The sequence below is a fragment of the Azolla caroliniana genome, unplaced genomic scaffold (assembly GCF_043228905.1).
Source record: "Azolla caroliniana isolate FFs.n. ecotype wild unplaced genomic scaffold, voAzoCaro1.0.p SCAF_10, whole genome shotgun sequence".
Lineage (NCBI taxonomy): Eukaryota > Viridiplantae > Streptophyta > Polypodiopsida > Salviniales > Salviniaceae > Azolla > Azolla caroliniana.
The window spans coordinates 3699012-3723513 of record NW_028230445.1 but is presented as its reverse complement, the minus strand read 5'-3'; positions in this window follow the sequence as shown (position 1 = coordinate 3723513).

Below are 24502 nucleotides of genomic sequence, written 5' to 3'. Positions count from 1 at the left end.
TCAACAACCACTGAATGTTGCCGTTTGGGCTGGTCCCCATACATCTTAATGTATTACATCTAGGATCCCTTTGCTCACATTCCTCTCTTTTGGGAACGGTTGATGATGTTGTTTTCCGAACTGGTAGTCTTCGCAAACACCTTTAATCTCCTTCTCAATAAAGATCAGGAGATTGATGATGACTCCTTTCGACTGCATTCCTTTGAGGTTCTCGAGCTTAATGTGGCTGAATCTTTTGTGCAATAGCTCTATGTTGGTGTCGGCTTTATGGCCCTTGACAAACATTGCCGATTTCATCTCGTGAGAATTGAGGATGAACATTCGACCTTATCTTTGTCCGCAAGCGATAATTCAACCTTCCTTTTCGATGAAGCATCCTCGGTCGTCGAACTGAACTTACATGCCTTGTTCCACAATCTGGCCAATAGAGACTAGATTTTTCATTAATGTTTGAACATGCAATACGTTCTTGATCTAGGTTTGGTTGCCCTCTTCACCGAATAGCCAGGTTGTTCGGGCTTTCACAACTCTCGGAACCAATCTTGATGAGATGTCATGTGATTGGAAGCACCTAAGTCGACAAACCATACATCTTCTGAGTTGGATTCGAAGTGCTTCTCAGGCACGATGCTATCATCGAATTTGCTCCATGCCGCATCATGAACACTCCGCCACGATCGTCGTAGTCGGAATTTGAGGCGTTGCTGGTGAGTTGTCGGCTTTTGAAGGCTGATTCACTTTCCTTCTTCCGACACTTTACCTTGTAGTGGCCGAATTTGCTACAGTATCCACACTGGATGGAGTTTTTTTGTCGGCTTGGTCCGACATGATTGCTCCCCCTTCTTCAAACGTTCCACGTTGTGTGTGTGCATTGTATTTCCGGTAGTAGAAATTTTGTTCACGGGGTTGTTCCTGGTTGTGTCGACCTTGGCCAAATCGGCCTCTTCTACCACGACTTTGTCCCCTTCCTCCATCCGAGATCGAATAGAGCATGTGTCCTTCTTGCACATTGCTCCTCCTTCGGACATGATTCTCTTCGCCCAGAAACATAAACTGGAGATCGAAGGAGGGAGGATTCTCCCTCGCGAGGACGCCTGACCTTATTGCATCGAACCGGGGTGCTAGGCCATCAAGGCATATCTGCACCACTTCATCGTTGTCAATGTTGACATTGATCGAGCTGAGGGAGCCACACAACTCCTTGATCTTCAAGGTGTAGCTGCCGATTCTCATGTCCCTCCATTGAATGTTGTTCAACTCATGATTGAGTTGAAGCTTTTGTGTGCTCGTGTTGGCCATGAATATCGTTTTGAGATTTCCCCATGCCTCCTTCGGCATTTTGGCCTCTGGGATGTAGCTGAGCATGTGATCATGAACGCATGATGCTAGGCAGTACAACACACGGCTCGTTGCTTGCTCCATTTGAGTTCGAATAGAGCATGTGTCCTTCTTGCACATTGCTCCTTGTTTGAACATGATTCTCTTCGCCTAGAAACATAGACTGGAGATCGATGGAGGGAGGATTCTCCCTCACGAGGACGACTGACGTTATTGCATCGAACCGGGGTGATAGGCCACTGAGGCATATCTGCACCACTTCATCATCGTCAATGTTGACATTGATCGACTCGAGGTAGTCGCACAACTCCTTGATCTTCAAGGTGTAGCTGTTGATTCTCATGTCCCTCCGTTGAATGTTGTTCAACTCTTGATGGAGTTGAAGCTTTCATGTGCTCGTGTTAGCCGTGAATATCTTTTTGAGATTTCCCCACGCCTCCTTTGGCATTTTCACCTTTCGGATGTAGCCGAGCATGTGATCATGAACGAGTGATGTTAGGCAATACAACACATGGCTTGTTGCTTGCTCCCATGCTGGGTAGTCGGTGTGTGTTGGGTTGAGTTGCATTTCTTATTCTTCTTCAATATAACTCCAATAGCCTTGACCCACAAGGTATTGCTACATCTTGTATTCCCAAGATTCAAAGTTGTTTTTGTTGAGCTTTTCAATCGGGAGAGAGTTGCCCATCTGAGTGTTCATGATGGTCAACTTGTGATTTCTTCTTCTCTATGATACGAGTTGTGCAGGGTTGTTGCTACAACGATCTGCTGGTTCTTCATGAACGTGGGCTTAGAAACAACGCGCAGATGGGCTTGGATCAGGCTACCAAGTGCTCTAATACCATGTAAAGAATCAAATATGATTCTATGCAATGGAAAAGATGTGTGTGTGTGTGTGTGTGTGTGTGTGTGTGTGTGTGTAGTCGAGAGAGAGAGAAAGAGAACACAATGCATACAGAAAGCAAGAAAACTGTATTTACAATGAGTAAGAAAGAACTAACAGTTGCAAAGAGGAGGAGAAGGTGCTTATGCAATCACCTTCTCTCTATGTTCTCTCACTACAAACACCACTTGGAAAGGAGCTAGAGACTTAACTACCTACTAAATATGTGTAATAGAACTTAAAGTTCTATGACACACTAGCTACTATACAATTAGATCTGGTGTTCACACACTTGCGTATACTAAAGTGTGTTCCCACACTAGGGAATTCGAGTTTGATTCTCAACATAGCTTTATGAACCAACAACCAACGAAAACAAACAATTTTCCTACTCATTTTTATACCACATAGCCATTTCCAAAATTGTTTGAGATGTTGTGGAGAAACTCCATTTCGTCTCCAAAAATCATTTGTAGACTGTTCTTCCCATGATCTAACACCTAATATTGCCATGCTAGAGAAGTGTTATCATGTTGCCATGCTCCATTCATTCCTTTCTTCTTTGGACCTGAACAGGTGGTGTTCCACTCAACATTATGCGAAATTATTTCCTTACGACATCAATGTCCAACTTATCATATCTATTGAGAATCAAGCTCAACATAGTGTAACGTGTGAACCACCCTTTGAGCATCCATGAGCACTCAAAGGTCAAGAGTTATACCACTCTCTACACATTAAACTATGTGTCATAGAATCATATTCTATGACACATAACTAATGGGTTCCACATTCCCCATGACCATAAGACTTCACATTCCTCAAGGCTCTAGTGAGAGTGTGGACGTTGTTGTAAGTTAATGAAGAGAGAGGGTGACTCTATATAAAGCACCCTCCTCATACTTCATATGAAGTTGGTTGTGACTCCTTGTAATGCTACATTTTTGTATCTCTATTCTACTTGTGAAATATACACCTTCTACTTCTTGATTATTTTATTTCTCTTGTTTATCTATCGTGAGTTCTCTTTTCTCTCCTCTCTATTCTCTCACACATAACACACATATCTATTCCTCTACACAAGAATCGCCATTGATTCTTTACATGGTATCAAAGTGATTTGGCAGCTCGATCTAGCCCACTCGCCTCATCGTGATCATGTGTTGTGCTCTAAGCCGACGTTCAAGAAGAACCGGCTCATCGCTATCGTAGTACCACTACATAGCTCGTGTTCGAGAGAGAAGGAAAAGAAGAAAGGAAGCTTAATCTACAATGAATGCTCAAATGGGGAGCGCTCTCCCTAGCAAGAAGTTGGACCGAAACAACTTCGCATCCTGGGAGTACAAGATGCACCAATACCTTGTCGGCCAAGGCTATTGGGGTCACAACAAAGGAGCACAAGAAAACCGTCCCGACCCGAAAGACGCCGACTACGGAACATGGGATCAAGCGGCAAGCCAAGTGATGTATTGCTTGGCGACATGTGTTCACGACCACATGCTCAGCTACATTTGAGAAGTTGAGACGTCGAAGGAAGTGTGGGAGAATCTACGAAAGATTTTCGCCGCCAACACGACCGCGAGAAAGCTTCAACTCTGCCAAGAGTTGAACAACATCCAACAATGGGATATGTCCATCCCAAACTACACCTTGAAGATCAAGGATCTTTGTGATGCACTTGGCTCGATAAGCCTCAATGTGGAGGATGACGAAATGGTGCAAATATGCCTCAACGACCTTGCACCACGGTCTGGCGCGATGTGGACCGTTGTACTAGCACGAGAGAATCCGTCCTCCTTCAATCTTCAATCCATGTTGTTGGTCAAAGAAAATCCTGTGATGAGACATCATATGGTTCGTCGACTCCGGTGCCTCGAACCATATGATGTCTCATCAAGAATGGTTCCGAGAACTTCGAGAGTTGGAATGACCCGGCTATGTCAAAACCGGAGACGACACTACACATCCGATTCGGCACATCGGCAATGTTCCGTTCGGAGAAGAAGGTAAGAAAACTTACATTAAAAATGTCTTGCATGTACCAACTATCACGAAGAATTTGGTCTCCGTCGACCAAATTGTAGAGCAAGGAATGCAAGTTCGATTTAATCAAGGTGGTTGCTTGATCGAAAAAGAGGGCTGACTCATCATGCGCAGATGAAGAGAGGGTTGAATGTTCATTCTCGACTCGCACGAGATGAAATCGGCCATGTTGGCAAAAGGCACGAAAGCTGAGTCCGACATAGAGTTATGGCACAAGAGGATTGGCCATATCAACCTTCAAAAGCTCAAGGTGATGCAATCGAAAGGAGTCGTCATCAGACTCACGACCTTCAAAGAGAGAGAGAGATTGAAGGCGTATGTCCGGCTTGCCAATTCGGCAAGCAACATCGGCAGCCATTTCCGAAGGAGCGGAATGTGAGCAAAGGCGTACTCGACGTAATTCATTCTAATGTATGGGGTCTGGCTCAGACAGCTACATTCGGTGGATGCCGATACTACGTGGCCTTCATCGACGACTTGTCCAAGCACACCTGAATCTACCCCATGCAGCAAAAGAGCAAGTGTTCGGACACTTCCAAAAATTGAAGAATGAAGTCGAGAAAGCCACAGGTCGACATGTACAATGTCTTCGCTCGGATGGAGCCAAGGAGTACTTCTTCGACGAATTTTCGGCGTTTCTACGGAAAGAAGGAATACGACAAGAGTTTTCGTGTCGACATACGCCACAACAAAACGAAGTAGCCGAACGCAAGAATCGACACATCCTCGAAGTAGCACGGGCTATGCTTAACGAAAAGCACATGCCGAAATCGTATTGGGCGGAAGCAGCTAACACGGTCGTATACCTCATGAATCGGTGTACAACATCGGGTGTGCACGAACTTACTCCACACGAGAAGTTTTTCAGAAAGAAGCCGGACCTATCACATGTTCGGATATTTGGCTCCATTGCATACGTGCACATACCCGACGAGAAGCGTCAAAAGCGCGACCCGAAGTCGGAGAAATGTATCCTCGTAGGATACTTACTGGAGCAAAAAGGATACATGTGCTATAACCCCTCAACTCGAAAATCTCAAGTAAGTCGAGATGTCGTCTTCGACGAGTCTGCATCCTGGTACGCACCAGAGACATTTTGACTTCGATTCCGTTCGACCCAGATTCCGCCGAAATAGAGATAGAAGCCGAAGATCAACTCACGCGCATGTTCGAAGAAAGCCTGATTACGACAAGGCTTAGTGGACCACAAGAGCCTCTGAACGATCAAAGCACATCTCGACCGAGTCCGAAGCTAGACAAAAGGAAGGCCAAAATGCCGGAGTATGAAGACGATCATTTCGACGGCATCGAATCGACTCACTCCCTTGATAGTGAGTTTGAAGGCCTTGACATCCAAACAAATGGAGTGAAGGAAGATGTAGTATCCACAAATGAGAAGCTCCGTCAATCCACCTGTGAAAAGAACCCCGTAAGCCGATTCGGCTACAACGATTATATGGCATACCATTAGACCTTTATGATGAAGGTAGCGATAGTACGGAAGCAGGAAACCTTTTCCAAAGACACGAAGAACCCATGATGGATCGAAGCAATGAACGAGTAGATGCGTGCACTACGCAAGAACGAGACATGGGATCTCGTTCCCCACTCATCGCATAAGAAGGCAATTGGTTGCAGATGGATCTACAAGGTGAAGTATAATGCCGACAACTCCGTAAACCATTACAAAGCTCGACTCATAGCGAAAGGATACGCACAAACACATGGAGTCGACTATGAAGAGACATTTGCCCCAGTGGCAAAGATGACGACGGTGCGGACCGTAATTGCACTCGCAGCGGCGAAAGGGTGGCACCTCCACCAGATGGATGTCACGAACACTTTCCTCCAAGGAGAATTAGAAGAGGAGGTGTACATGGTACAACCTCCCGGCTTTGAATCACGCATTCATCCAAAAGCCGTGTGCCAACTCAAGAAGCCACTCTACGGCCTCAAGCAAGCACCGTGTGCTTGGCATTCGAAGATTACACAATATCTTCATCAAATCGGCTTTCGAATGTCGAAATCCGACAACTCCCTCTACATACGACATGACTCTAGAAGCTTAATTGTCATCATCCTATACGTGGATGACTTAGTCATTGGAGGTGAAAGTCTAATCAACATCAACAAGGTCAAGTCCCTCCTCTCCGGAAAATTTGAGATGACGGACATGAAGGAGCTCCATTACTTCCTTGGCATCGAAGTAAATCAGATTCCGACCGGCATTATGATCTCTCAACAACACTACATCCTCAACTTGTTATACAAGTTCGGGATGACTGAGTGCAAATCGGTCGCTACGCCTCTTGATCGAAACCTCAAACTAGATGTTGACTCTGGCACATACGAGTGCGACCGACCCAATATCGTCAACTGATTGAGAACCTCATCTATCTCACGATCACTCGACCCGACCTTAGCTATCCAGTCAGACTCCTTAGCCAATTCATGCAAACTCCGCGAGATATCCATTTCGATTGCGCGAAGCGAGTATTACGATACGTGAGCAGCACAATGGATTACGGTGTGATCTATGCATCGGCCACACCAATACAACTCGAAGGGTACACAGACGCGGACTAGGCAGGCTACAAAGCTTATCGACGATCGACCTCCGGATTTCTTTTCTCGCTTGGTAGTGGAGCAATATCTTGTAGTAAGAAGCAACCTACTGTCGCACTTTCGAGTACGGAGGCCGAATACAGGGGCGTAGTCGTAACTGCATGTGAAGCCGTATGGCTCAAGAGGATTTTGAAGGATCTAGGCATTCCCATCAAGGATCTGACTCCCATTTACTACAACAACATGAGCAGTATATATCTAGCTCGGAACCCGGTGTTCCACGCATGCACAAAGCATATTGAAGTGCACTATCACTTCATTTGAGAGCGCGTTCAAGCCGGAGATGTCAATCTTCTACACGTCAACACGAATCTTCAGACAACCGACATCTTCACCAAGGCCCTAGGACCCGAAAATCTTCAGCAATTCATGTCAGACCTCGGATTGATGATCCCTGACTTGCCAAGCTTGAGGGGGAGTACAAGCGAGAACCGGATATCGTCCGAACCAGGTACAAGCCGAAGCGGACACTGGAGATCGTCCGAACCGGATACCAGCCAAAGCGGACATCAATCAAAAGGAACTGACCCGAGTTGAGCTTGAGGGGGCGTGTTGAGAATCAAGCTCAACATAGTGTAACCTGTGAACCACACGTGTGAACCACCCTTTGAGCATCCATGAGCACTCAAAGGTCAAGAGTCATACCACTCTCTACACATTAAACTATGAGCTCCAAATTTAGTGATTTAAAACGCTACAGATAGATGACTTCACGAGCTTTCTAACCCATATTTGCACATTATATTTGCCTTCCAAACGAAAGAGTTATAAGCGTTCGTTTCACACTGTGTTTTGGTGGCCCATTTTTTTTTCTTTTACTTTTCTCCACGTGTCTTACTTTTAGTTTGACTTTTCTTCAAGACTTGGTTCATGTTCTTGACCTCCAGATGTGAATGATGCATACCTTATATTCTTGTAGAGTTTAATACCTCGATTTCTTAAAACACTTCCACACATCCCTTGCTCAACAATTTGGGGTGATGGCGACCAAATTCTTCGTAATGGTTGGTACATGCAAGACATTCTTAATAAAATTTTGGTTGCCTTCTTTGCCGAATGGGACATTGACAATGTGTCGAATCGAATGCGTAGGGGTCGTCTCCGGTTTCGACATAGCCGGGTTGGTCCGTCTCTTGAAGTTCTCGGAACCATTCTTGATGAGACATCATATGGTTCGAGGTAGTTTGAGGCACCGGAGTCGACGAACCATACGTCTTCCAGATTAGATACACTATTCGAGGTAGAAACCGACATAGAATTTTCTCTATGTCTCATCATGAACATTCCGCCATGATTGTCATAGTCAGAGTCAGTGGTGTAATTGGTGAGTTGTCGGCTTGTGGAAGCCGACTCGTGCATCTTCTTACGGCACTCTTCTTCGTGGTGACCGATTTTTCCCAATATCCACATTCAACCGAGTTTTGTCGGCTCAGACCGGAATGGAAGCTCCCCCTTCTTCTGAAGGTTCCTCGATGGCTTCCGTCTTGATGCCGAAATTGCAAGTTGTTTTCGTAAGTCAAGCCTCGTCCACCTCGTCCGCCTCGTCCTTGGCCGAATCGGCCTCTTCTTGTAGGGTCACGTCCTCTTCCTCCGTCCCAATGTGAGTAATGCATGTGGCCTTCAGAGGCGTTGCTCCTTGTTCGAACATGGTTTTCTTCGACCAACAACATGGATTGAAGATCGAAGACGTAGGGCGGATTCTCTCGTGCTAATACGACGGTCCTCATTGCATCGAACCGTGGTGCAAGGCCGTTGAGGCATATTTGCACCATCTCATCACCGTCCACATTGACGCTTATTGAGCCGACCAAGTCACAAAGCTCCTTGATCTTCAAGGTGTAGCTCATGATGGACATATCCCTTTGTTGGATGTTGTTCAAATCTTGGTAGAGTTGAAGCTTTCTAGCGGTTGTGTTGGTGGCGAAAATCTTTCGTAGATTCTCCCACGCTTCCTTTGGCGTCTCGGCTTCTCGAATGTAGCCGAGCATGTGGTCGTGAACACATGTCGCCAAGTAATACATCACTCAGTTTGCCGCTTGCTCCCATGTTGCGTAGTCAACATCTTCGGGTCGAGTCAGTTTTCTTGTGCTCCTTTGATGTAACCCCAAGAGCCTTGGCCGACTAGGTATTGGTGCATCTTGTACTCCCAAGATGCAAAGTTGTTTCAATCTAGCTTCTTGCTAGCTTCTCAATCTATTCATTGTCGATGAAGATTTCTTCCTTCTTTTCTTTTCCTTCTCTCTCAAATACGAGCTATGTAGTCGCACTACGATAGTGATGGACCGGTTCTTCTTGAACATCAGCGTAGAACACAACACGCGCAGATGGGCTAGATCAAGCTACCAAATCGTTCTAATACCATGTAAAGAATCGGATATGATTCTTGTGTAGCGGAAGAGGTGTGTGTTATGTGTGAGAGAAAAGAGAGAAGAGATGAGAAACACAAGATAGATAAGCTAGAGAAATGAAATACTCAAGAAGAAGAATAAGATGTATATTCACAAGTAAAATAGCAAATACAAAATGTAGCATTACAAGGAGTCACAATCGACTTGGTATAAAGTATGAGGCGGGTGCTTTATATATATAGTCACCCTCTCTCTTCATTAACTAACGACAACAACCACTCTCTCTTGGGGAATGTGAAGACTCATAATCATGGGGAATATGTAACTCATAAGTTATGTGTCATAGAATATGATTCTATGACACATAATTAATGTGTAGAGAGTAGTGGTGTGACTCTTGACCTTTGAGTAATCATAGATTCTCAAAAGGTGTGTTCACATGTTGCACTATGTTGAGCTTGATTCTCAACATTGTCCAAACTCAAATAGATGTATCTACATCTACATTAGTTATATCTCATACTCAAGAGAAGAAATTTGATAGTACTATTGTTAGATATATAGTTTCATCAATGCTACCTCATGCACATATTGAGTCTTCTAGTTTTTCTTTTAAGAGATTAATGCATGATGTCTTGCCCAATTATCAACTTAAATCAGCTCGTACACTAAAAAGATTAGTGTTACAAATGTATGTTGTTCTTCGCCATTTAGTTATTAGTTATCTGTCCTCACAAAGTTTTGGATATGCTATAACTTATTATGGGTGGGCAAATAATAGTTTGAAAGGATTTTATCCCATCACATTACATTGGGTCTATCTAGTAAGCTGACTACTGTGCTTTTAGACTTTTTTGATGTCTTTTCGTGAGATAAGTGTCAGGAACAGTACTAAGACAGAGTAGGAATTAGTACTAAAAGAGGTGAAGAACTCTCGAGAGAAGGAGAGAGAGAGAGAGAATGATGATAACAAGAGATATATATTATGTGAAGAGAATATATAATAGTAGCTAGGAGGCTTAAGACTGGCGTTGAACCGATTTGGTTCGAAATAATGCCTTGTGCCTCCTTATATAGTGTTTTCAGGTGTACTCCTGAAGTTTCTAGAATGTTCCAGAGAAATCTGGAATATACATAAATTTTCTATAGTGAGATAATAAATGAAAATAATATCCTTCGTATTACAATGTATAGTCTAATGGCAAGGGCTCACCCACATAACATAAGGTCATGGGTTTGAATCTTTCCATATCATGACACTATCCCCCCTTTAAAACGACGAGTGTTACGAGTCATTTTGGATTGAGGACCCGGTTTTTCTGGATATTGACGATGGAAGTCTTCAAGAAGACACGAGCATTGGTCAAATTCTCTATTGGTTCCCAAGTACACTCGTTGGGACTATATCCTAGCCAATCGACCAAATAGTAGAGCTTGTTGCGAACAATCTTGGAATCGAGGATGGCGGCAAACTCGTACTCAGGTCCATCTTCAAGTTCGATCGGGGGTGGAGGTGGTTTGATACGACCTGGGATAGTGCTATCTTGATAGGGTTCTAGAAGAGAACTATGAAATACCAGATATATCCGTAGTTGTGGAGGTAGATCAAGACGAAAAGCGACATCATTAATTTTCCCGATAATACGGAAAGGACCCAATCGTCGATAATCCAATTTATCGCATGGGCGAGTAGTCTTGATCTGTCGTCGTAATAGCCATACCCGATCTCCAATGTTAAAACTGGATGGAAGCCGATGATGATCCGCATAATCCTTGTTTGTTTGTTGAGCTTATTGTAGATAAGTAGATAAATCCGCCTATATCTTGCGTAACCGCTCCAAACAATCCTCTGCACAAGGATTTGTGGGTAACTCTAGAGTTTTGAAAACACATCACCGGGGATGATAGCCCGTATAAGCATAAAATGGTGTGACATTAGTCGATGAGTGGATAGAGTTATTATACGCAAATTTGGCAAAATGGAGAATATCCGCCTAGTCATCTTGATGATAGCTTAGAAAACACTTTAGATATTGTTCCAGCGTTTGATTTGTTCATTCTGCTTGTCCGTCTGTTTGCGGGTGGTAGCCGGAGGAGAGGTTACAAGTGACCTTGAGCATTTTAAAGAGATGCTTCCAAAATTTCGAGATGAACTGGGGTCCACGGTCGCAAATGATACTATCAGGAAGGCCATGATGCCGACATACTTCACGCATGACAATTTCGGCGGTTTCTTCACTGGAGATTTCCTTACTACATGGCAAGAAATGGGCCATCTTCGTATATCGATCTACTACTATTAAAATCGCATTGAATCCCTTAGACACTAGAAGATCTGTGATGAAATCTAGAGCAATGGATTGCCATGGCTTGCTTGGAATTGGTAATGGTTCTAATAAACCATATGGATGGTGTCTTGGTATCTTTGCTCTCCAACATGTATCACATGTCCGATCATAATCTTCGACAAATCGTCACATATGAGGCCACCAGAATGATCGTTGTACTAAATCTAATGTTTTAGTACTACCAAAATGCCCAGTTGTATATGTGTCATGACATTTTTGGACTACTCGAAGGCGACAAGAACCATAATTTAGGAACATACAGGAGCTTCTTAAAGAATAGTAATCCATCATGACATTCGAATTGTCGATAATCCATACCTAGCTGTTGCGACTATGAACAAGATGCTCGAGAGGGATTAATTTATGCTAGAATGTCTTGAGTGAAAGCATTTGTCTTCAAGTCCTCATGTAGGGTATCGATAATGTGGGAATCCAATGACATATCGAAAACCCGCGTTGCTTGCAGTCGTGCCAGTCCCAGGATTACTTGCTTTTGGTTATCAAATGTTGGCTGATCGGGACGCGGTGTCATGAAGATCCGTCACTATGCGCGGATCGTGAGGCGGAACCACCGGGGTTCTGGACCGGAAGGACTTGAAGTTGGCGCAAGCTTTAGCGAGAAAGTACTTAAGCTAGATTGAAAGAGAGAGAGAGCTTGAGATAGAATAGAATGCTTGACTTGACTATAGATTGAGAGAGATTAAGATTGAACTCTTGATTTTAGATTTTAAGAAACAAGTTACACGATCAAATCGATAACGAATTTTCTTCTTCTTAATTTCATAACCCAAAAAACCTAACCCTTCTTCTTTTTCATCCCTTCTTTTATAGATGCTCTCATGCATATGAGAGGGTACAAGATATGATGCATGAGAGGGTACAAGACATGCATAAAATGCATGTTTGCCATTTGGTGCTCATGTATTACATGTGGTGCATGATAACCATGTCACTCATTTTAGCTCTCATGTATGTGAATTTACATGTAAAACTACAATGATAGAAATATAAATTTAACTAAATGTCATGGCTTAGTGGTAAGCCTATTGACTCTTAACTAGGAGATGTAAGGTTCAAATTGTCACTTGCCCTCCTTGTATATATATGTGATATATTTATTTATTTATTTTGTCGTCGAATGCCGTTGTCGCCGGATATCGGATGCCGGATGCCGCCTCGCCGACCCGTCAGATGCTGATACCGCCGGATCACCGATTGTCGATTACCATCCAATTCCGTTTTGGTTGGCCAAAACCTTTACAAGTGGCTAGGCCCCCTCCACTCTTAGTTCTATGCTCCACACATAGACACAAAGATGATAACTTTTGCTCTACATTATATATGGTGAGAGCCTTATTCGTCCTATCTATGTGGGATATCTCACAATTTTCTCTTTTTCTTTCGCAACTTTTTACCCACATAAGTTAACACTTAGATGTTTGTTTCTTATGTAGTAAAGTGCATCTCTTCAAGATTTTCGTCTTTTGTACTAAGATATTAAACTTACTTAGAATTAGTATATTCACTATTATTGTTTTATATGATTGACACTTGATTTCGTATGTCTTAGGTGATTTTCACACCATTGTCGAAAATCTTCACGACATCGGTGCTAGATACGAGTGTCGCAATAACGCATTTGCCTTCCCTTGCTGCTTCCCGGGACGATATGTAATTTTGAAGTCGAAACGAGTGAGGAATTGGGCCCACCGAGCTTGGCTTCAATTTAATACACGAGCATTCTAGAAGTAGGCAAGATTTTTGTGATCACTAAATACGGTGACTTGATGAGAAGATCCCTCTAAGAAATGCCTCCATTGCGTAAAAGAGTCCACTATTGCTAATAGCTCTTTATCGTGAATTTCATAGTTGATTTCGGCGGCGTTATACTGAGTAGAAAGCCACAAGATGTAGCTTTTTATCATCGTCTTGTTGTGAAGAATGCTACCCAAGGCGAAATCTGACGTGTCTACCTCAATGATGAATCGTTTTTCGGATCAACATGATCTAGAATAGGAGCTGATGTAAATGCCTTCTTAAGACTCTCAAAAGCAATGTCCTCTTCTTTAGACCAAACAAACGACTGCCCCTTCTTGGTAAGCTGTGTAAGAGGTAGAATAAGCTTTGAGTAATCCTGTATAAACTTGCGATAGAAATTGGCCAAGCCTAAAAAGCATTGCACATCTCGCAACGAACGTGGAGTCTACCACTCTACCACAGTTTTGACCTTAGTTGGATCCATAGATATGCCTTCCGAGGAGATGACATACCCAAGAAATTCCACCTGGTTGCACTCGAAGCTACATTTTTCTAGTTTTGCATAAAGACCATGTTCTTGGAGCCATTTTACTACTAACAATACATGAGAATCATGCACTTCTTGGGTTTTCGAATAAACTAGATCATCCAAATAGATGATCAAACAAGCATCCAAGAGATCTCGGGATATATCATTTTCCATGTGCTGGAAGATTGTTGGTGCATTAGTGAGACCGAATGGCATGACCGTATACTCGAAGTGCCCATATCTGGTGCGGAACGCGATCTTCCATTCATCTCCTAGTCGGATCCGTACGAGGTTATATGCTCCTCGTAAGTCGATCTTTGTGAAGAACCTTGCACCATTGATTTGTTCTAAAAGACTTGAGATAAGGGGAAGTTCATACCTATTCCTGATGGTGACCTTATTCAAGTCGCGATAGTCTACGCCGAGACGAAGTGATCCATCCTTTTTCTTGACAAAGAAAATGGGTGCGCCGGCTGGAGATTTCGAATGTCGAATGAAACCGTTTGCAAAATTCTCCTCTATATAGGCTCGAAGGACTTCTAACTCGATTGGTGACAAATTGTAGATCGATCCCCATGGTGGCTCTTTTCCCAGTTGTAAATCGATAGGGCAATCATACGGTCGGTGGCGAGGAAGCGTATTGGCTTGTACCTTATCGAACACGTCGGCATACAGACGATACTTCTCTGGAAGTTGAACTACGGATTCCTCTTTAATAGTGTTGGAAGATTTTACTGATACCACGACGACAAACATTGCTTCCTTGCGTCCTTCCTCACCCAATTGATGTAGCGAAATGGTTCCAATCTTTTGAGTAGATCCTCGGATTTGTCGATACTGAATTTCTCTTGTTGTCCAATCTATGGTTGGGTTATGTAATTCGAACCACAGTAACCCCAACACAATTGGATTATCTGGACTACTAATTATATTAAATGATACTACACACACCAAGTTATCTAGGGCAACTTGAATCTCCTCTGACTCCTCTACGATTTTTCCGAAAGCAATGGGACAACCATCAATAACTACTGCAGATTCTATGCAAGAAACTTTTCTTAGGGATATGTGATGAGCTTGGGAAAATTTCTTATCCATGAAGCAAGAGTTGTTTCCGGAATCTAAGAGTGCTAAGACATGTACTGGAGGAGTACTTTTAGTACTAACCATTACTTGAGCTAAGAACACATTGCTAACTTGCTTAGAGGAAATGGAACCACTAATGGGCTGCACAAATCTAGGGTTGTCCAACCAAACGGCTCCTATTTTGGTTGGACTTAATCGTTTAACTCTTCTTCTACTTGACTAAGGATTTCAAATTTGTTTGAAAGGCTTGGGCTATTAGGACTATCGGACACACCTAGAGAAATAGATTCGAGTTTAGTACTATTAGTACTAGCAGTTATTTGATTTACCTGCCTTCTTGGCCGATGGGGACAATTCACTGCAATATGCCCCGGTTCACTGCAATAAAGACATAATTGATTTGCCCAGCGTCGCTGATTTTCTTCTTTTGATAGTGGTCCACGACGACGTGTGGTGTCGATTTCCATTGGAGTCGGAGTATTTGTTGGAGACATATTAAACGACTCCCTTGGGAAAGGCTTTGCTACAACTGAAGTGTAGGTGGGCTCCGATCTTGCCCTTGGCATTTGAAACTGACGTTCTGAACGTCATTCGAAGAGGCGGTTATCGCATCGTACAGCGCGACTGATTGCTTCTGTCAATCACTTTGGTTCTTCGGGGAAGGTCAAGAGTAAATCCTTGACATCGTTACATAGCCCATAACAAAATTGCTCCATTAATGTTTGGCCATCCCAGGGGATATCGAAGGCAAGTAGACAGAAATCTGCAGCGTATGCGGAGGCTAGACGGTCACCTTGACGTAATCATCGGATTTTGTTGATTGATGTCGTTATGCTATCAGTATCTCCAAAATAGGCTTTAAACTCACTTATAAACTCTTCAAAATTGTTTAGTAATGGAGATTCCTTTTCTAACGGAGCGAACCATGCCAAAGTTGAGCCACTTAATAACGTGCCTACTAGACCCACTCGTGATGCATCGGTGGGATATCGGGAAGGATGCATTTGAATGACTAATCGTATCTTATTAAGGAATCCTCTAAACTGTGATCGCGTTCCATCGATTTCATAGGAAGGCCGATCTTGGGTTCTTTATGAATCACTTGCGTATTTGGTCCTTGTTGTTGCAATGTTGTTGGTCGCTTCGAGTTGTTGCACGCGTAACGCTAGTTCCCCATGTTGTTGCGTCTGCTGCTTCTCTGAAGTGATTTGTTGAAGATCCCCCAATAGTCGTTGATTTTCTTGTTCCAATGCGAGAAACTTCTCTTTCAAGCATTGCAACTCCGAGAAAACGGATTGATATAATAATTCTTGAGTGCTAACATTGGCCATAGTATGAGAGAAAAGAGGAATAAGAGATTAGTATGAAGGGAGGGAGAAGTAAGAAGATAAAAGGAAGAAGAGGAAGAAGAAGAAATTGGTTCAAACTATCAGGAACAGTACTAAGACAGAGAAGTACTGTGAGGAACAATACTAAGACAGAGAAGGAATTAGTGCTAAAAGATGAGAATTAGTACTAAAAGAGGTGTAGAACTCTCGAGAGAAGGAAAGAGTGAGAGAGAGAGGGAGAGAGAGAGAGAGAGAGAGAGAGAGATGATAACAAGAGATATATATTATGTGAAGAAAATATACAGTAGTAGCTAGGAGGCTTAAGACTGGCATTGAACCGATTTGGTTCGAAATAATGCCTTGTACCTCCTTATATAGTGTTTTCAGGAGTACTCCTGAAGTTTCTAGAATGTTCTAGAGAAATCTGGAATATACATAAATTTTCTATAGTGAAATAATAAATGAAAATAATATCTTTCGTATTAAAATGTATAGTCTATGGCAAGGGCTCGACCCATGTAACATAAGGTCATGGGTTCGAATCTTGCCATATCATGACAATGAGGAGGAAAACCTATCGGAAATGCTTTATTCTCGGGTCTAAAGTCATTTGGTATCTCTTCACATATTCTATCTACAACTTCTGATGGTGCTAGTGAATCTCTAGTTGCATCAAAAGAATTAGCTCAGTTATTACTTAGTCATCATGGACAAGACATTTTATAATCATCACATATGTTAAGATGCATGGTGCATACTTATTACTCATACTATGAAATCAACTTGGTGTAAAGTCTACATTAAAAGCTATTACTCCTACTATGAAGTTAAGGAAGACATTACATTCTATACACACAAGTAAAGTGAGTAGTGTTATATTTAAAAAATATTCAAAAACCATGCATGAGAATGGGGAACAAGAACCACTGTGTCTCGATTGCATTACTAGATGGAATTCAACTCTAATAATGTATATCAACAATCCCTAAAGTTAAGAGATGTCTTGATTTGTACCACAAGTGACAAGGCCATTGTTGATGAGTTTGTTGACCATACACTCTCCATAGAAGATTTGAGTCATGTACAAAGTATGGAACAATGTTTGCTTGTGTTTGCTAAAATTTGTAGTTACTTGAGTGGGTCAAAGTACCCTACCCTCTCACCGGTAGCGCTTGCATTCAACCACTTATTATCACATTGTAATAAGTATATATCTATGTATATCAACTCGGTTGATCACCCTCTGAGAAGATTACTCTTCAAGTGCAACATGAGGCTAGTACCAAATGCTTACAATATCTAATCAAGTACCAATAATCCCTAAAATTTGTTCCACCTCGAATCGCAATGTTTCTCAACCCTAGGTAATGTTTTTTTTATTGAAAATTTCCCTTTTTAATCTTTTTTTCTTACGAATTGTGTCTTACCCTTTCCATTATGGTCTGATTCATTCTCTCTACTAGACCATTCAGCTCAAGTGTCTTCGGCACTGTATACTCAAGTTTGATGCCAATACAACTCAAATTGGACTTTGTACTCACCACCATTGTCTATTGGAGTCCGGACAGCATTTAACTTCTCTCCAGATTCTCTTTCTGTCCCTTGCATGAAACTCTTTAAAGACCGACAACACTTGGTCTTTAGACACCAACACGAAATCCCACACCTTTCTGCTGAAGTCATCAATAAATGTAACGAAGTACTGTCCACACGGTGTGATGGAGCATCCACATAGCACACATTTATGTGGACCAGTTCTAGGGCATGTTCTCTTCTCATCGGAGGCCTAGAGTGAAAGGTAGCTCTATTATGCATTTTTCAAGGTGTATTCCTTTCACTTTTGGTAGGAGATCCTTTTCAACAAGGATATGCATTCCCCTATCGCTCATGTGACTAAGCCATTTATGCCACAACTCACCATCTGAGTTGGCCACCACATTTGCTTCATCTCTTCACAATTTTACATGCATTACATACAATGTGTTCTGCTTTTGAGCTCGAGCCACAATAAGACTCCCTTTACAGAACTTGCATGCACCATTATGAAAGCTACCATTGTAGCCTTCATCGTCCAACCGATATCATATTCAATCTGACATCCGGAATATGGTGTACATATTAACCTGCAACCAATATATATTAACAAGCACACATTTCCTATGCCCACAATCTTGCATTCACCATCATTTCCCATCCTTATGTAGCCATAGTCACCGGTTGTGTAAGATGACAAACATTCTCTTTTGGGAGTTAGGTGAAATGATGCACCGAAATCAACTACCCAAGAGCACTCAGCATTTGCAAGGTTCACACTAGCTTGTTCACAAATAAATAACATATCTTCGTCTTTGGTTGCAATGGCTAAGGTGTTTTTATCATTAGAAATTTTATTGGGTTCAACCTCATCAGTCATGCCTTTGTCCTTCCTAAGGTGTCGACAATTCTTTTGAAAAGGACCAGGTTTCCCACAATAGAAGCATGTGGTTCTTCCTCTAGACTTTAACCTAGCATAGGACTTGTCTCTATTTTCATGACTTCTATGTTTGCTTCTTCCTCTACCAAATTCTTGTGTCACATTAGCTTTTGATTGAGACAATGTACTTTTATCCTTTCTTCTTGTCTCTTCGTTCAGAATGCTTGTTTTCACTACTTGTAAAGACAAGTTCTTTTCTTTACAAGAAAAACCAGAAAAGATTGATTTTGAGACACAAACACTATGACAATGATCATACACAGATTTACGTGGAAAACCCTAAATCCAGGGAAAACCCACGAAGCAAAACTAATTTCCACTAGTGAGAATAAGAAATACAAAGCATATAAAGATACGACTTGTTTAGGTATGGAAGTTCTCAATGGTTGCTGTATGAAACCATAGTTCTAGCCAACATCACCAAACCCTAACTTGTTTGTGTTTACCTCAAGTTTGAAGCTCTCTCAAGACTTCTCTATTCTACCTCTCTTTCTTTGCTTCCTCTCACGCTCAATCGCAGCAATGTGTCTCTCACACAACTCATGTTGTTCCAACCCTCTTTTCCTCTCACTCGGCTCTACTCACCCTCAGTTCTCTGCATCGCGCTCTCTTCGTTAGTTCTTCACTACTCACAACTCACTACGTTGTTATTCTTCTTTTGCGCGCAAGTGATCACAATCATCTATAACCTAACTACAATATATACGTATATGTGTGTGTGTGTGTGTATATATATATATATATATATATATATATATATATGCATATATACATATATATTTGACCATTCGGCTTACTCAATTTGGTCAACTCCATTCAACCTCTTGGCCAATTTCGGCCAGCCAACTCTCGTTCCGCCTCTCGGCCGATTTCGGCTTTTCAACCATTTCCCACATCAGGAGGGACAAGCTTCCATAATAGTAACCTCGTACAAGGTAAAGCACACAAGTCAACAAGACCAATACCTTCAACATACTTCAAGAACATGTGTGACAATATCCTTCATTTAACTTAGTTGGTTCATTTGAGACCACAAAACTTTCTTTTATTCATTATTAGACGTACATAATTCATAAACAACATTGTTTAAGATTAAGAATATACAAAGAAATAGAAAGATACTACCTATACAGAAACTATGACCGATGGTCCTTGAAATATTATGTGATCAATAGAACCTCATGGGTCATACAACACAATGAGTGAAGCTCATTACGGACTTTGACTTTCCATTATATAGCTTAAAATGATTTGTCAATACAATTGTGAATGCCTTGAGCCATATTCATGACATTAAAATGATTAACTTCATTAACAATCTAAAGTCGAATTTCTTTTAAAAATCTTGGGCCAAAGCCAAATCTATTATAGATACGATTAAACAATATATCCTCGAAAAGTTTTAACTCAAGAAGAGCAACCATAATTAAGAAACAACGTAAATGATAGTTTGAAAGTGATAAGAGCTATTTGCAACAACTAAAAGACTATCAATAGTTCAATATCCGTTAGGATTAGCTTGAAGAAAAAGACTAGGTAACTAGATGCAAGGACAACCGAAAGGCACTAGATGTACTTTTGTTGTTTGATTGACATTTGTTATCCACACATGAAGAAAAAGTAGTGGACAACATTATTTGAGAAAGCAAGGAAAGACAAGAAAATAAGTGTATTTTTGGTTGTTTGGTTGATATATGGTGCCCATGCACAAAGAAACCGTAGTGGACAACATTTTCAAAGGAACTGGAAGAAGACAAGAAAACGATGCCCCACTTTTAGTCATTGACACTAGTATTGGGAGCTACATAATGCAACGAGTTTCAATAATATAAGGGGGATTTTAGGATTTGATGCCTAGGCTTTGATCATGGGAGACTCTAAAGGGATGTGAATCATGAGGAGCATGTATGAGAGGCCTACATTGACCAAGGTGCCAATGTCATTGGTCTTGTGTTAATTTCATTCCTTTCTTTGTTTCGCTTCCATCTTCTTATCCCGTTCATTCTTCATCATATGGAATTCATTAGAATTAGAATCAATCGTAACTATGAGATCTATTATCATTCATCCTTGTTAGAATTAGAATAAATTGTAATTACAAGATTTATAACTATTTTTTTGTTTGGATTTTCAATTTTTCTTGTTTAGAAATTAACACCTCGGCTTTGACATCAAGGAGATTTTTTATTTCTTTGAATCATGAGGGCATGCATGAGAGTTCTATAATGACCAAGGTGTCAAACATATCTATCACACCTTTGTCTTTTCGTAAGTAGCTTACCCTAGCGATAAGTTGTTAAACTACCTAGCATTTAAGGCCGTACGTTCAAGGCTAGACTATCACACCTCCTTTCCTTACCCTAAATTTCTAGGTGCCACTATGGAGTGTAGAGGCTGGTCCCCATTGGACAACCTTACCAATTGAGCTCCATCCATTTGGGCCCTTTTTCCCTTCAATATCTTTGTGATGTACATCATTTCACACTGTCGTTCTATTTTAACTTCGAGTTTTATAGTCACCTTATTTTCTACCTTTGTTATTCACATGTAAGTTGTGGAATTTTGTGGGTCCAAGTGCAAATGATGTGCTAGAATTAGCTACAACCCTTCTTTCCTACCACATATCACGATATGTTGAGGGAAATACTCATTGCACAAGAATGCTAGTGTTGGCCGGTGGGAATGAGTGCCAGTGCCAACCTCTAATGCTAAATGTTACCCAAGAGGGGTAGCCCCGAACGTTAGCATTTTATCTTAGTGTCGGAGGGTGTACACCAACACAATAAAAAAAACAAAGTTTATGAGAGTAGGACTTAGGAACGATATTCAATCACCATACTTATTGTTTTGTTTTGTCATTGTTCAATAGTTTTCCTAAATCTAGTAATGACCCAATCCTTTCTTAGTTTCTCAATGAGATTATTGCCCATAGTTATCCCTACAAGTCTGAAGATGTTTCATTCACATCCTTATTCTAACAACTATGTAGGAGGGTTGATATGATTGGTTTTGAGAAGACAAGTGATCATTGTCTTGTTTCAATTTGTTTTTTGCTCCAACTTGAAATCTTAGATATGAATGCTATACAATTTGAGATCTTCAGGCATCACTGCTAGATGTATTTTTTATTTCTTGTATCTATGAAGGCTCACATCAATGTAGCTCCAAAAAGTAGAGTGGGTGCATTTCCTATCTTTACAACTACGTCGTCATCAGTCGTGAGTAGAAATCAAAAAAAGTTATGATAATTTCTAATAACATAGAACGTAAATGACCATGAATGAGTCACAAGGTCGGTGGACATCTCAACGCGTTCCCATAAAAGAATCAACAAATTCATTGGAGATTAATAAACACTATAACTTTAGCACTTGAGAATAGGTGTACGCAAAATTGACATATCTAAAAACATCCACTGTGCAAAGCAAGGACTCCATGATGACTTTAAAGGACTTGGTGATGACTTTTTTGTCATTTGTTAGACTCCATTTGTGTCTCACCTCAAAAGAAAACTTTATCACATGACAACCTTAACTACACTAAAAGAATTCTCATTGAAACTCTACTTTTAAATAACATAATGGTTACGGTCAAAAAACATTGAAAATGATGTAGGCGAATAGAGTGCATTTGTTGAATCTTAATAAACATGTCATTGCATCTTGTCGCTCATGTACAACCAAAATTATGATCAGCTCTTTTCCATGATATTTAGGTTTGGCCTAGAATGTATCTATTTAGGTAAATTTGTGTTAATCCATTAATTTTCTAAATGCAATCCCAAACATGGCAAGAACCACTTAGATGTTTGTTATCCTAGTGATTATATATTCGTGATTGTAGCATGATCTTCTTTGAGCCCCATTGTAACACGGGTTGTCCATGGCACTCTTTACATGTCACAAGCATTGATCTCAATGCTTTTGCCAAGTGTTGATGGTAATAAATAACATTCTTTTCGTTTTGATCGTTGCTCTTATGTGAGTTGTACATGTTCATAATATAGTGTATTACTAATTCCAACAAGAAAGTGGTGGTATATGCCATAGCTTGTTGGTTGAGACCCTTTTGCTAAGTAGTTCAAGGTTTTAGCCTATCTAAAAGAAGAGAGATTATCAGAATAGGGAAGCCATCTCCCTACTATGGTATAGTTCGAAAGGACACCATTTTAACAAGAAGAAAAATGGATGTGTGATCACCATAATAAGAAGCCATTTAGGTAGGTAGGCAAGCCTAGCCCTTTGATAGGATTGAAGTTGAAGGATGGTGTGTTTGTCACGCCATCTCTTGTCAAACTAACCACATTAGTACTCAAAAGTAGTAATCAATTATCGATATGCGAGTTTCCTATATGTACCACACTAAAATCCAACAACAATGCACCACAAGTTCTTTCATGTATAAAATCTCTAGCCCAAGCCTTTACTAGCTTAATGATTTGCAATTTAAATGGCTTCAAATTGCGGCTTTAATGGCTTAAAAATTTAAGGGTTAGGAAAATTTTTAAATATTTATTAAATATGAATCAACTTTATTAAATTAAGATATATAATCTATTAACATAATAAATTATGACATTTGAGATCCAAAGAGAATGTAATATTCACATTATTCTGCTCAAACATTTGTTTTCAAATGTTTGCAAACAAATGCGTATATTATGAAAACCTATGTTGTTTTTCTTACATTTTTAAAAAAAAATCTCACTTTTCTACCTTAAAAAAACTTTTACCTTATCGTAAATAATGAATACAAAAGTATGGTATTGACCATACTTTGAGGGTGTTTACCATACTCAAAGGTAAATGCACTTATGGTTCATATTATGGATCCAATATTTCTTATTTGCTCACTTTATAAGTAGGTGACTTTTAGAGTTGTAAGCTTGTGGGCAAACAAGCTCAAGTTGTAGCCTTTGGGTGTTTTTTCTTAATACTATTGAAGAAAATCTTTGAAGAAAAAAAAAAAAAAAAAAAATCTTTGAAGCAGGTGACTTTTAGTTAGAAATTTCTTTGTTAAAGAATTGTGCAAAAGTTAACACAAAATATTGGTTTGTATCAAACCATGAAAACAAGGCTCAATAGATTATAGGTTAGTGAATATCTTGAACCATTTGATTTGAGCTTCGAAATACCTCAAGAGATTTGGGTGAAATGGTTTTGCCACTAAGACCAATCTAGGTATCAAAAATTTTATAGTGTTTGATTTTGAGACTCCAGGACCTAACCGAACCATTACCAAATGCCACCCACGCATTCGAGCTACACACCATAAATATACAACCCAACATAAGAGATTTCTATAAAGGCAACAAGGTAGGGAGAATGGTGAATAAGAAATGCGAGAGTTTCTCACATTGGAAAAATGCGAATTGTAAAGGCAAGGTAGGCACAATCTATGAATGAGTTTTTCCAATATTGGACACTTCCGCCGAGGAGGGGCTACACTTTATACGCACAAAATGCGAAAAAGTTCCTTCCTAAACACGTAAGAAGGGAGCACAACAACGAAGAAAGAGGAGAGAAAAATGATCAGGGTTTCCGAGCCAATGTGAAAGTGAGTGAACCGAGGGAGACGTGAGAACAAACAAGGAGATGGGATTTAACAACTACTTTGGCCCCACTCGAAAGGCCTCTCTCACATGGAGACCTATCAAGAATCCCATCCATGCACATGACAAGATATGGTGCTCTCATAGATTCATGATTGGCAATTTACGAGTAGTGTGTGAGAATACATGTGT